The sequence below is a fragment of the Poecile atricapillus genome, chromosome 3 (assembly GCF_030490865.1).
Source record: "Poecile atricapillus isolate bPoeAtr1 chromosome 3, bPoeAtr1.hap1, whole genome shotgun sequence".
In the NCBI taxonomy this organism is placed as follows: Eukaryota; Metazoa; Chordata; class Aves; order Passeriformes; family Paridae; genus Poecile; species Poecile atricapillus.
In genome coordinates this window covers 83,770,596-83,776,256 of record NC_081251.1, presented here as the reverse complement: position 1 = coordinate 83,776,256, position 5,661 = coordinate 83,770,596, and positions in this window count along the sequence as shown.

Sequence of the window (5,661 nt, the reverse complement as noted above, 5' to 3'; positions counted from 1 at the left end):
AAATTTCTTCCAGGGACTAAGCTTGGAGGAGTACCACAGCTTCCTCCCCTCCCTGTCTGACTGTGGTGCTCAGGAGACTGAGTCATCCATTTTTCATGTGAAGCTCCCCATCCCGTGCTTCCGGCATCCCTTGGCGTGCAGGTTTCCATTCATCTGTGGATGTCCAGGCAACATGCCATCCCCACGACAAAATGGCTGCTGCTTAGTTCCTCTACTATTATTCATCCTTTCTCTATTACTAGTTCATCCCTTAGGATTTTGCTTAATTTTTTCAAGTCTGAATAGAGAGCACTCAGCATCTGGAGGTTTTGTACTGTGTTCAAGTCCGAAAGGCCGCCTATCCTTTTCCCTTGATTCCTGCAAGTCCTGCACAGGGCAGGACTGAATCAGATGTTTTGCTGCTCCATATTTTCAGGCAGCAGAGGTGTATCTGTTCCCATGACTTGTCAATGGGCTCTGTTAGCAGGAGTAAAAAGTTAGGGAACAAAATATCCCCTCTTGCCTCCTGGTCAGGAGAATATTAGATGAATGAATAACCCAAGGCAGGCCAGCCAAATCAGGGCATTCTGATTTGGAGATGTCAACCAAAGCAGACTGGGTGGTCATCAAGTGGTCCCCTTGCTCTGGGAAAGCACATAACACATCACTTCATGGTGGGATCTGCTGATGTTCTCCTTGGTGTGGACAAAGCTCCCCTGTTTCACAGAAGGTGGTAAACAAGCCCTGGACCTCATCCCTTGGCTCTGGGGCATACAGTTGCAAAGCTCCTCTGATCAGTGTGGGAGGAAGGCCTCCACCCTCTTTATGGTTGCCCAGTAATGATCCCCAGCTGTAAGCCTCTCCCTTCTATGCCTGGAAGTCTAGGCTGGCCTCAAGGGCGGGGCACAGGCTGTTTAACCCATTCCATGGGTGGATGGATGGATGGATGGGTGGGTGGATGGATGGATGGATGGATGGATGGATGGATGGATGCATGCATGCATGCATGCATGCATGCATGCTCACTCCCCAGCTGCTGCTGATGCACTGGGAACCTCTCTCTGCTGGACTGGCTGGCTGGGTTGCCAGAAAGATGCTGAAAGGCTGGGGGTCCAGAGGTGTATGGGTTCGTGTGCCAGGGCAAATAACAATAATTTTGCTTGCTCTCTGCTCAAATATGCCCCAGGGAGAAACATCTTCTCTAGACTGATGGCTCTTCAGGCACAGGAGTGTGACTGGGACATGTGCTGCTTGGCAGGAGAATGGGTTCTCCCCAACACCTTCCTCACAGGGCTGTTCCCAGTGGCTTCTGCTAGTGCCATGGCGCTGGGTGTGTCCATCCAGTGGACGTGCAGGTCTGTGGGTTACTGCAGGGTGCTCTCTTCTTCCACAGCCTGGCATCCTGGCAGCACCTGGGACTTTGGCTTCATTTCTTAAGCAGCTTTTGTCCCTTGGAGAAGGTCAGCAGCAAGGAGCCATCTCTGGCTGGCTCTTCTGTGCAGACACAGGCGAGTGGCCAGCTGCTGGTGTGATGCCTACGTAGCACCGGACCATGGAGATGTGGCACAGGATTCCTGAGGTGATGGGCTGAATCGCTAGAGTGGAGTGGCGCTGGATGGTGAGAGGCTTTCTCTGCTCATACAGCTAATAGACTAATTAGCAAGGAGCTCGAAACTTGGCTGTGTTTGTTGTCAAATTCAGGCCCCTTTCCAAGTGGTGTTAACAGCCTTCCCTTTTCACTCTGCTCACATTGTACAGCCAGGGCTTTTCTGCTGCTTCACAGGGGATTCTTCTTTTAGTAATGGATATAGGCTGTATAGCTGTTGTAGCTATAGGTGACACCAGGGTCAGGAGCAAGGGGTGGCAGGGAGGGGGCAGGGTCCTGGGGCTGGGAGAGCAGTGGGAGGATGGGAGAAGGGATGGAGGGAGCACTGACCTAGCCATGCATATTGTAACATGCATCTGAGCTGGGGGCCATGTGGAGCTGTGGGGACACTACAGGCTGCCAGGGTGGATTGAGGTACTTAGCCAGCTGAGCTTCCCAGGGACCTGTGACAGAAGGGAGGGATGTCTATAGGTGAGAGAGGAGTGCATGGGCAAAGGTATGCTTCCAAGCTAAAGGTGTTGCTCCTTGTATGGCTCCTTGTGCCATTTGCCCACTTCTAATTAAGATGCATTTAAATGGTTTAAACGATTCATTTCATAAACACTCCCCTTTCACACAAGAGACAAAAAGTTCACAGAGGTGAAAGGCTGCCGGCCCTGGCAGGACACTGGCAGCATACGGGCAAGGGGCGGGCGAGCTTCCCTGCCACCCTGCTGCCAATGCAAATCCCCCAGCACAGCTGAGCCGAGACCAGGGGAAACCGGGAGTTTTTCCGCCAGGTTCCCACAAGCACGGGAGCCGAGGCTGTGCCTGCAATCACGTCTGCCCGCAGGCAGCAGCCTTTGTAGGCGCCTCAGCTAATGGTTATTCACTGTGGCCGGAGCAGGGACGCTCGCCACTCTTCCATCTGGACACCTGGCATTTCAGTTTAGTCCAGTGTCCCAGATGATGTTCATATGACTCTCCAAATTCAGCTGCTCCATAGGAGTGTTGTCCGTTGGTTCTTGCTGGTGTGCCTGAGACTGAAGTGGCTGGGGGCTCCTGGGGCTGCCCTGTCCCCCTAGGCCAGCGCTTTTTGCAGGGAGGGCAAGGGAGGGTGATGAGGGCTTTGCAGGAGTTTGCTTGCAACCCCAGCTGGAGGCAGGGTAGAAGCCTGCACCTCTGGCTATCCCGCAATGCTCCGCAGTGCCTGAAATGGTATAACTCACATCTTCACCACACACTCAAATACTGCCCCAGCCAAAGCAAGGTGAGTCCTGCCAGCTGCATACAAATATTATCTGGATGTCACAGCAAATATTAGGCACAGGGTCTGGAGCGTGCCCAGCCTCCCCCTGAGCTCCATGAAGACTGCTTGCCCGCGGCAGGCCTGGCTTTCCCACAGACATTTGCACTGACACGGTACGGCTGCTGCTGTTTTCTTTGGATTGAGGCCAACTGCTTATGGAAAAGCAGCTGAAGCAACATGGACAGCAGGTAGCACAGAGCTGGGCTGGGGGGAGTGCCCTGCCAATGCAATGGCTCACTTCCCTAGCATGGCATGGTGTAAGTTGCCCAAAACCTCAGATGTAGGATGGTGATTTGGCAGTCATGATTTTGTGACAAAAGCCATGAGTGAAAGAGTTCGACATACCCACTCTCATTCATGTGATGCTTGGAGCCAGAAAAGGCTTCTAAAAACATGTCTCCTCCTGCTGCCAGAGATCCAGGAGAAATTAACTCCTTTCAATAGCAGCTGGGGGACCTAATACCAAACCAGGTATTTGAGCCCTCTTACACCCTTGCCACTTACTGCCAGGCTTTTGCCTCTGTAAAATATCTTTGAAGATCATGCAATGGGTACTCCATGCCAACCCAAATTTAGCCAGCACATGGCTAGGAGCTGGTGACAGTGTGTGGAGTGTGACTTGCTACATCATGCTGGCTGTGCTCATATTCCCCAGCTGAGCCACTCACCCAGCTGCAATGTGACCAGAGACACTTCTGAGATGGCTGTGCAGACTGGTGGGATGCTGAGCACTGGCACCGACAAGCTCAGGATCTCTATTTGGACCTCAGGGCCAAAGTTTTCCATGATCATTCTAGCCTGGAAAATAAGTTTGGCAACAGGGTCGGGTTTCCAGCTGAGAAGAATTAATGATCTCACTACCAACTAGACTATTTCTAGAGTGACATTTCCCTAATGGAGTGCTCCAGTGCTAAGCTCCTCTGAAGCAGCACTGGTGGCACATGGTGGGCCCAGGCTGTTTCCCCATGTGCCAGCTCAGCTTCATAATTTCCTATGCTTATCCCCCAGGGATTAGGGATTTCAGTGCAGACACCTGGATGTACTTGCATTTCCTTCTTCTTTCTATATTTGCCTCTCTGGGTCTGGATGTTTCCATCAGTTCTCTGAATGCTGGTAATTCCCACCCTCTCATCTCCTTTCTAAGATCTATTTTAAATTTGCACATCTCTTTATTTGTTGCTCATTTGGGATTGAGGCCTAGAGGTTGGGAAACCATGGAGGTAGTCTCTGTTCCAAGTTGTTCTCAGTTTAAACAACCCCTGTAGTTCCCTTTGAACAACCTCTTCCCTTCTGTCCTTTTAGTTTATCCCTTAAGTTGTCTTCTTTCTGCTCCTTCCCTTATGTGACCACACCAGTTCCTACACTTTTCATACTTGCTTTCTACTCATCCCAGCTTCCCACCTGCTATTTCTTGGTCCCTCTTCTTCCTCTTCCCCAGTGATCTGCTTACTTCCCTGGTGACAGAAAAGTTGCCACATCACCCCAGCGGTGTGCCCAGTAGTCTGAAATGAAGTCCAACACACTTATGGTGGACCTTGCCATGCCTTGGCCAGCAGGCCAAGATACCTTTTCACTAAAAGAACAGAAATGAGCAGCCCACACATTTGGAAAGCTCTCCAGAGCTGGTTTGGACCCAGGAGCTTGGACTTGTTTGCACATCTATCCATCTTAGCTGCTCTGCTTGGGCTACCTGGATCAAAGGCTCACTCTTCCTCACTGAGCACTGCAAAGGCAGTTTGCAGGATGCAGTGAATGAAGGATGTGGTTAGATCTGCCTCATTTGCCTCCATTTAAGGGAATGTGGTGACAGCCCATTGCCAATCTAGCTTTTTCCAGTTTTATAGACACATAATTACCTGCTTCAAGAAACCTGGTTATTATTTGGCACCCCCTACTTTGCCGTGACTAGAAGTATGAATTATAAATCTGCTTTGTATATGACATGTTAGGTGGCAGTCAGGCATTCTTCATGGCAGGGGTGAGGGGCAGGGACAGAGCCAAGGCCTTGGGGCTGGGCTAGAAGGCCACAGTGAGGACACAAAGTTGAAAAGTACTGCCTTCTCACAGTGTTAGGCCTGCTTATACACTTAATGGTCTTAAATGCTTTTGCTCTCTGATAACCAGGGACTGGATAGTAGCCTTCTACAGTGAGTAACTGAGAAATAAGTAAAATATTCACAAGCATGATTGATGTGAGCTCAGAAGCTGGTGTTCCTGCCTACCCATGGCATTTGCCTCTCCTTGCCCACAGTCTTTTTGTGTGTCCCCTGCAAAGAGCCAGGGCTTTGTGACAATGCCCACTGGGCTGCTCTGCAAGTGACACCCAGCAAGGCGGGATAACTTGCTGCCCAGGAGCATCTCAGTACCCTGAAAAGGCACAAGTCCATATGCCACCGCTTCTCCTTGGGTTTGTTTACTGCAGGATGAATATCTTTCTCAGAGGATCTCAACTGCTGAAACCCATCCCCTCTGAGGAGCAGTTGTTTGGGTTGGATATCCCAAAAGCATGCAGATGCAGATGAGAGTGGCAGAGGAACACAGCTGACAGGCGCTGGCAGCAGAGTTGTGACCCACAGGAGTTGCTGCAGGCTCTATCCCTGCATAGCTACACTGTTGCCACCTCCCTGGAGAGCAGAAGTGCTACCTGCTTTCCAGGACGTAGGGACACCATAGTTGTGGTGTTGGTATATTCTTAGTTGTGCAAAGGGTGGTTGTGAGTAATCAAGTCACTATGTGCCTATTGTCCAGTGTATGATGTTCCAGGGACTTTCCTATCCCAGTGGAAATA